Below are 9,343 nucleotides of genomic sequence, written 5' to 3' on the forward strand. Positions count from 1 at the left end.
TACCATTACTACCAGACCCCCTCCCCCATCTAACTACTATGTATCAATTCTTCTTCACACCTCATTTGTATAAAATAATTTCTCCTTTTAGGTATTCTAAATGGTTTTACTTTTTAGATTCATATCATGCCCAGGTTTTCCCCAATCTTTCTTGTGAACTACCCAATTATTAATAAGAATCTTGGACATAAATTTTACATATATAAAAAGTAAACAGTCTGTCCTTATGGACCCCTTATAATCAGTCTTTGTTATGTACCATATATTTATATTGGTTCTTATATGTTAAATCATCTATTAAGTTCAGGTTTTTTTTTTTAAGCAAAGTCTTGAAAGTCTGAGAGTTTATCAAATATCCTTTTTTTTTTCTTTCAGGATAACAGTTAACTTTGCAGAGTATGATATTTTTGGCCAAAGTCCCAGTTCTTTTGCTCTTTGATATGTTGTGGTCCAAGACCTGTGGTCCTTTAATGTTTCTGCTAATAGGTCTTATGTAATTCTAATTGTGACACCCTAACATTTAAATTGTATTAACCTTGATTCTTTTAATAGTTTTTCCCTGAGCTGGGGATTTCTGAAATTGACTATGATGTTTCTATGAGTTTTCCTCACAGTATCTCTTTTAAGTGGTGATTTACGGATTTTTTTCTATTTCTACTTTCCCCCCTTGTTCTAATGCATCAGGGCAATTTTCTTTAATTATTTCTTGAGGCCCAGAAGATGACCCCAGGCGGAGCAGAAGCCTGGACGATGCCTGATCCACGTGGCAGCAAGTTGACCCACCAACCACAAGGGCCACTGCCAGGCCTATCACTGCAGGGCTGGGACTGGGATGGAGCAGGGGAAGAGTCAAATGCAGGACCCCCAGCAGGGGCAGCAGCTACTACTGGGACTACCAATTCACAGCCTAGAAATTAAAAAAATCCCCTATCTGGACCTCCAGGGAGCACGATGGCAGAGTGAACCCCAGCTGCTCCAATCCCCCCTTCTGACCCTGAAAACATAGTAATTATTGCCCAAGGGCAAAACCTTAAACAGTAAAGGCTTAGGAACCCTAGAGGAAGGGCATGGCTAGGACCCTGCCTCAAAATGGGTAAAAAGCAGAATGCAAAGACAAAGATTCTGGAGGCCTACTATCATTAGAAGGAGGAACCAAATTCACAGGGAATAGATCTTGTCGACTCCACACCCACAGGTAAAGCTTCAACAGGGAACTGGTCTCAAGCACAGAACGCATTCTTAGATGAGCTCAAAAGGAACTTTGAAAACCAAATTAGAGAGATAGAAGATAAAATGAAAAATTCTTTTAAAATAAAAATTGCAAAATTAGAAAAACATTACAATGAAGAAAACAGCTCCTTAAAAAGAAAAATGTGTGATATGGAAAAGGAGCTCCAAAAACTGAGGGAAATAATTCACTAAAAACTAGAATCAACCAAATTGAAGTGAATAACTCGATGAGGAACCAAGAATTGGTCAAACAAAACATCAAGAAGGAAAAATTAGAAAAGGAGGTAAAATATCTCAATGGAAAAATAACTGACCTGGAAAACAGATCCAGGAGATATCACCTGAGAATCATAGGCTTACCAGAAAATCATGATGAAAAAAATGAGCCTGGACAACATCTTCCAAGAGCTCATCAAGGAAAACTGCCCTGAGATACCAGAACCAGAGGGTAAAATAGAAATCAAGAGAACCCACTGGTCACCTTTTGAAAGAGATCCCAAACTGAAAAGTCCTCAAAATGTTGTGGCCAAACTCCAGAACTACCAGGTAAAGGAGAAAATACTACAAGTGGCCAGAAAGAAACAATTCAAATATCACAGAACCACAGTGAGGTTCGCACAGGATCTGGCAGCCTCTACACTGAAGGATCAGAGGCAGTGGAACACAATTTTTCACAAGGCAAAAGAGCTCGGGTTACAACCAAGGATCACCTACCCAGTGAAAGTGAACATATTTTTTCAGGCAAGGAGATGGTCATTCAACGATATAATGAATTTCCAGAATGTCCTGATGAAAAAGCCAGAGCTCAATGGAAAATTCAACCTCCAATTATGAGATACAAGAGACACATAGAAAGGTAAATGAGGAAAACACACACACACACACACACACACCCTGTTATTTATTTATTTTTTTTAACGGAATGTTGGAACTTTAATAAAGCTAGCACTCTGAAGAGCATTCTAAATTCTGAACACAGCTTCTAGTAAAACAATGTGCTTTTAAAAGTGAAAGGTTTTTTTCCCCCCAACAATTTCATTAAGAATTTAAAGGGACACGATCAGGCTGCAAATTACTCTTTTAACCAAATATTTTAGAGAACTTTAAAATTCACTTGGGAACATAAAAGATTAAGCCAAATGTTCACATTTCATTCAGTTTAGGAGAATGAGACTACAGACTGGGATTAAGTTGTAGCTAATATTTTACTTCTTCAATATCATGCATTACCCTCAGTTATAGTTTTAGTGTATTATCACTGAAATTCCTATGAAAATATTTTCATAATGAATTATGGAAAAATAAATTTTGTAGAGGCTTACATTTTGGATTGAGTTACCTGACAGTGTCCCTGTAAGCAGCATTTTTCTTTAAATGTTTTTTGGGGGAACTGCTTTTGGTTTATTCTTCAGTGTGGGAAATAGCAAAACACAATGGAATGCAAAATATACAGTAAGAATTGCATTGTCAGACTTTTAGTCACTAATACCAAATTTTTAGTAATAATGAAAATTTATATGATACACTTAATTCATGCACAAATCAGAACATTCAGTTCCAAAATAAAATTATTTCTGGGTAACAGATCTTTTTAAACTGGGCTTTTTTTTTTTTCAAAAGTACAGTCAACTACAAAAGGATTAAATAGGCAGTTATAAAATATATTTATCCTAAGAATATAAAAGGTTGATGCCCATGTTGAGAATACATTACACATTATGCACATCTTTAAGGATCATTTGTTTTAATGTAGATAAAGCCATGTTTATTGCTTATATCAGGCGTGTGAATTAAAACCTAGACAACCTACATAGATATATCCCTCTGACCAAGGGTTTTTTCAGCTTAGTTTGATGAAATGTAACTTTTTAACTGTATAAACACATTTGCAAAAAAAAAAATTATAAACTTTTCTTGAAAACAAACCTTAACATCTTTATTTTATATAGCAGTTTACAGTTTGGCTTTCAGAAGTACCTGCAGATCAAAGTCCTGAGATGTTGACTTGTGACTGATTTCCATCACTTATCTGGTTGGTGTCAATTCTACTACGCCATTTTCAGGTACTGTAGGGAGCTTGCTGCTAAGAGACAAAGCCCTAGCGATTAACTGCAGCAGCGACTCAATCAACTACTAGTGCAGAAGCTTGCTGTGCAAATTAAGGCTTTACTTGTAAGGAATGATGCTGAGAATACAATGTCCAGCAAGCAAAAGCGCCAACCAAAATGAGTGTACCAAACCCTATCTTAGTGAGAATAGGTTTCCAATAGAACCACCTTTTTCTTTTTCGTTCAGTCTCACTTAGCCTCTGTCTCATCTGCTGCACCTTTTGAGCTGTGTTAGCTTTTCTGTCCTCTCGGTATCATTTCCGAATGGCACTTTCAGTGCTCTCTCCTGCTGCATCTTGCATCTTGGTGGAGAGCTCTGTAAGGTTTATTTTGTCACCTTTTTCATCTTCTTCGAACCCCACTCTGTTGCCATTATACTTGTCAGTAATCATTGTAGCTGGATGAGGTGGTGAATGCTCATAGTTAGGTGCTTCATCTTCATTGGAAAGTTCTTTCCACTGCTTCTGGATATTTGAATCTCCCATTATAAATTTTGCTCCTTCAATTACAGCCATATATGAAAATCTTAGCTGATCTGGCGTCTGAATAAGTCCCATTCGATATTTTCTCATATTCAGTAATACTTGCTTAATATCAACAGAAAAAGGATCATCTCTTTTTTCCATCAGGACAAGACAGGTATCAACTAATGAAAATGTGCCAGATCGGCCGATGCCTGCACTACAGTGAATTATTGCAGGTCCATGTTCAGCATTCAGAGAACCAGATTCTCGAACTTTAAATAAGAAGTTGAGGAATGAAGCTGGTGATTCGGGAACTCCAAAATCTGGCCACGTCGTATAATGGAAGTGAGATATTATCCTGGTCTCACCACTATGAATATTGTCTAATTTTAGTAGATGAACTGTATAATATGATTTGACATCTTCTGACACTAGCCTCACACAGAATCCTGTCTCTTCAAACATCATCACTTGGTCTTCTTTGGTTGGCCAATATTGTGCACATTTGACAGAATCTTTCTCCACAATTCGGTTTAGCATAACAACTGCTTTGGACTTTTGCTGCCATACCATTAGCCAAAAATGACAACAAGTATTGGGAAGTGGACCCTGTGTTAAGATGTAATTTCTTTGTGCCTCTTCTATGGCAACAAAGCTGGCATTGATATAATCATTTTCAGTATTCTGCAGTTTAACACTATGATCGTATGGGCTGACATCTCTGTATCTGTTTCGATTTCTATTTTCTAGAGATTTCGCCACGTTATGACGGTAGTCATGGGACTGATTTCGAATTTCCAAGTACATGGGCTGCCACCGGTTCTCAGCATCCACCTCCTCAAACTCTCGTTCGATGGTGACGGACATGGTGGCGGGCGAGACCTGGCGCGAGTAGAGCCGCCGGGGCGGAGAGGCACATGCCCCGTCCTCGCTGTAACAGCCGAGTGCGACTCGCACTCGTCTCCCCGGCGGCGGCCGCCTGAACACACCCTGTTATTTAAAAAGAGCAAACTGTTTATAAACAAGTAGAGGGCATGGGTATTATAAATCACACAAAATGACAATTAAAAAAAACCTTATTAAGGGCTACAAAAGAACTGCAATGGAAGAAGAGGAAAGAATGAAGCAGAAAAGGGTAAATTATGCCACACAAACAGGTATAAAAACAATATAGCAGAGGGAAAGAAGGGAGGGAGATGAGCATTATACGAGCTTTTCCCTCATTGGTTCTGGTGCAAGGAGGGAATAACACAACCAGTGGAGCATAGGACTCTATGAAGAAGAGACACAAAATGTTTCATAATAGAGGGAAAGAGGGGAAGGAGAGGAGCTTTGCATGAGATCTATTCTTGTCATTCTAGGTTGGAAGAAGATATAATATACCACATTAAGTATAAAAATCTATCATATCCTACAGGCAGTAGGAGGGGGGAAGGGCTATGAAAGGGGAAAGTGGTTAGAAGGGAAGGAAGAAGTAAGGGGGAAGGGGAGGAAAAGGGAGGGGGACAGATAAAAAGGGAATACTGAGGGAGGCAGTGGTCAAAAGGAAAACTATTAAGGAGGGGAAGGGAGAAGGGGAGAAAAATAAAAGCATAAACAGGGGAGGGAATAAGATGGAGGGAAAGAAACAGATAGTAATCATAACTGTGAATGTGAATGGGATGAACTCTCCCATAAAACAGAGGTGGATAGCAGAATGGATTAAAAACCATAATCCTACAATATGCTGTTCATAAGAAAGACATCTGAAATGAGGTATACACATAGGGTAAAGATAAAAGGCTGGAGTAAAATACATCATGCCTCAGCTAAAGTGAAAAAAGGAGGGGTAGCAATCCTTATCTCAGACAAAGCAAAAGCAAAAATTGATCTAATTAAAAGAGATAAGGAAGGAAACTACGTCCTGCTAAAAGGCACCATCGAGAATGAAGCAATATCATTACTTAACATATAAGCAGTAAGTGGTATAGCATCGAGTTTTCTAGAGGAGAAGGGAAGGGAATTAGTGGAAGAAATAGATAGCAAAACTATACTAGTGAGGGACCTTAATCTCCCCCTCTCTGAACCTGATAAATCCAACCTCAAAATAAACAAGAAAGAAGTTAAGGAGGTGAATAGAATTTTAGAGAGGGTAGGTATGATAGATCTCTGGAGAAAACTGAATATGGATAAAAAGAAATATACCTTCTTCTCAGCACTACATGGCACATACACAAAAATCAACCATGTACTAGGGCATAAAAACCTCAGAATTCAGTGCAGAAAGGCAGAAATAATAAATGCATCATTCTCAGGTCATGATGCTTTATTGCATCATATAAATCATATATAATAAAGGGCCATGGAAAGATACATTCAAAGCTAATTGGAAATGAAACAATTTAATCCTAAAGAATGAGAGGGTCAAACAAGAAATCATAGAAACAATCAATAACTTCATTCAAAAGAATGACAATAATGAGATAATATACCAAAATTTGTGGGATGCAGCAAAGGCAGTTCTTAGGGGAAGTTTTATATCTCTGAGCGCACACATGAATAAATTAGAGAAAATCAAGGTCAATGAATTGGGCATGCATTTGAAAAACCTAGGAATAGAACAAATTGAAAATCTTCAATTAAGCACTAAATTAAAAATAATGAAAACCAAAGGGGAGATTAATAAAACTGAAATTAAGAAAACTATTGAATTAATAAATAAAACTAAGAGCTGACTTTATGAAAAAAAAAACAACAACAATAAAATTGATAGACCCTTAGTCAATACGATAAAAAAAAGAAAGCAGAAAACCAAATTATAAGTATCAAAAATGAAAAAGGTGAATCTACCTCCAATGAAGAGGAAATAAAAACAATAATTAGGAATTATTTTGCCATATTATATGTATACAAATTTGACAATCTTAGGGAAATGGATGAATATTTACAAAAATATAAGCTATCCAGATTAACTGAAGAGGAAGTAAATTACTTAAATAACCCCATCTCAGAAAAAGCAATTGAACAAACCATCAGTGAGCTCCCTAGGAAAAAATTTCCAAGGCCAGACGGATTTACTAGCGATTTCTATGAAACATTTAAAGAACAATTGATTCCAATACTCTACAAACTACTAGGGAAAATTAGTGAAGAAGGAGTCCTACTAAATTCTTTTTATGACACAAATATGGTACTGATACCTAAATCAAGAAGAGATAGAGAAAGAAAATTATAGATCAATCTCCCTCATGAATATAGATGCAAAAATTTTAAATAAAATATTAGTAAAAAAGACTACAGCAACTTATCACAAGAATAATACACTTTATTCAGGTAGGATTTATTCCACGAATGCAAGGATGGCTTAATATTAGGAAAACCATCAGTATAATTGATGATATCAACAATAAAACTAGCAGAAACCACATGATTATCTCAATAGATGCAGAAAAGGTTTCTGACAAAGTACAACCTCCATTCCTATTAAAAACACTAGAAAATATAGGAATAAATGGAGGCTTCGTTAAAATAATAAGTAGCATCTATTTAAAACCATCAGCAAGTATTATATGTAATGGAGATAAGCCAGAAGCATTTCCAATAAGATCAGGGGTGAAACAAGGGTGTCCAGTTTAATCCCTCTTATTCAATCTGGTATTAGAAATGTTAGCAGTAGCAATTAGAGAAGAAAAAGAAATTAAAGGAATCAAATTAGGCAAAGAGACCAAGCTATCACTCTTTGCAGATGATATGATGATATACTTAGAGAATCCTAAAGAATCAAGTAAAAAACTACTTTAGACAATAAATAAATTTGGTAAAGTTGCAGGATATAAAATAAACCCACATAAATCCTCAGCATGCCTGTATATTTCTAATGAAATTCAACAGCAAGAGAGAGAAAGAGAAATCCCATTTAAAGTTATTGTAGACATCATAAAATATATGGGAACCTACTTGCCAAAACAAACCCAGGACTTTTATGAATACGACTACAAAATACTTTTCACACAAATAAAGTCAGATCTGACTAATTGGAAAAACATCAATTGCTCGTGGCTGGGTCAAGCTAATATAATAAAAATGACAATTTTACCAAAATTAAATTACATATTTAGTGCCATACCAATCAATTTACCAAAAAGCTACTTTATAGAACTAGAAAAAATAGTAACAAAATTCATTTGGAAGAACAAAAAGTCTAGAATATCAAGGGAATTAATGAAAAGAAATGCTAGGGAAGGTGGCCTAGCTATACCAGATTTTAGTCTGTATTATAAAGCAGCAGTCATCAAAACTGCTTGGTACTGGCTGAAGAATAGAGCAGTAGATCAATGGAATAGATTGGGTACACGAGACTCAGCAGTTAATGACTATAATAATCTACTCTTTGATAAACCCAAAGACTTCAGTTTGGGAGATAAGAACTCACTATTTGACAAAAACTGCTGGGAAAACTGGAATATAGTATGGCAGAAACTGGGCATAGACCGTTTTCTAACACCATATACCAAAATTAAATCTAAATGGGTGTATGATCTATGTATAAAGGCTGATACTGTGAGAAATCTGGGAAAGCAAGGAATAATTTACCTGTCAGGTTTATGGAGAGGGGAAGATTTCATGACCAAACAAGAATTAGAGAGCATTCTAAAATGCAAAATGGATAACTTTGATTACATGAAACTGAAAAGCTTCTGTACAAACAAAGTCAATGTAAACAAGATTAAGAGGGAAGTGGGAAATTAGGAAAGAATTTTTACATCCAATGTCTCTGATAAAGGCCTCATTTCTAAAATATGCAGAAAACTGAGTCAAATTTATAAGAATACAAGTCATTCTCCAGTTGATATATGGTTAAAGGATATGAACAGGCAGTTCTCAGAGGAAGAAATTAAAGATATCTATAAGCATATGAAAAAAAAGCTCTAAATCACTATTGATTAGAGAAATGCAAATCAAAACAACTCTGAGGTACCACATCTCACCAGTCAGATTGGCTAAGATGACAAAACAGGAAAATGATAAATGCTGGAGACTATGTGGAAAAATTGTAACACTAATACTTTGCTGGTGGAGTTGTGAACTGATCCCACCATTCTGTAGAGCAATCTGGAGCTATGCCCAAAGGGCTATAAGTAATTTCTTATTCTTTGACCCAGCAATACTACTTCTAGGGTTGTATCCCAAAGAGATCATAGAAGTTGGAGGAAGACCCACATGTACAAAAATTTTTATAGCAGCTCTTTTTGTGGTGGCAAAGAATTGGAAATTAAGGGGATGCCCATCAATTGGGGAATGGCTAAACAAGTTATGGTATATAATTGTAATGGAATACTATTGTACCATAAGAAACAAAGAGCCGATGGACTTCATATCTACCTGGAGAGGCTCATATGAACTGATGCTGAGTGAGAAGAGCAGAACCAGGAAAAATTTGTACACAATTACAGATACAATGTATGTGTGATGACCAACTTTAATAAACTGGACTCTTCTCAGAAATGCAGGACTATAAGTAAACTCCAAAAGATGGAGAGAGATGTCTACATCCAGAGAAAG

General features: G+C 36.2%; 1 pseudogene; it reads right to left on the reverse strand.

Moving 5' to 3' along the window:
* Positions 1–2,127: 2,127 nt before the first annotated feature.
* LOC138164208 (tyrosine-protein phosphatase non-receptor type 2 pseudogene) lies at positions 2,128–4,776 on the reverse strand (annotated as a pseudogene).
* Between the last annotated feature and the right edge of the window lie 4,567 nt (positions 4,777–9,343).

Source organism: Petaurus breviceps, unplaced genomic scaffold, assembly GCF_028583685.1.
Source record: "Petaurus breviceps papuanus isolate PSGF00001 unplaced genomic scaffold, PetGlider_PUasm1.0 189, whole genome shotgun sequence".
NCBI lineage: Eukaryota > Metazoa > Chordata > Mammalia > Diprotodontia > Petauridae > Petaurus > Petaurus breviceps.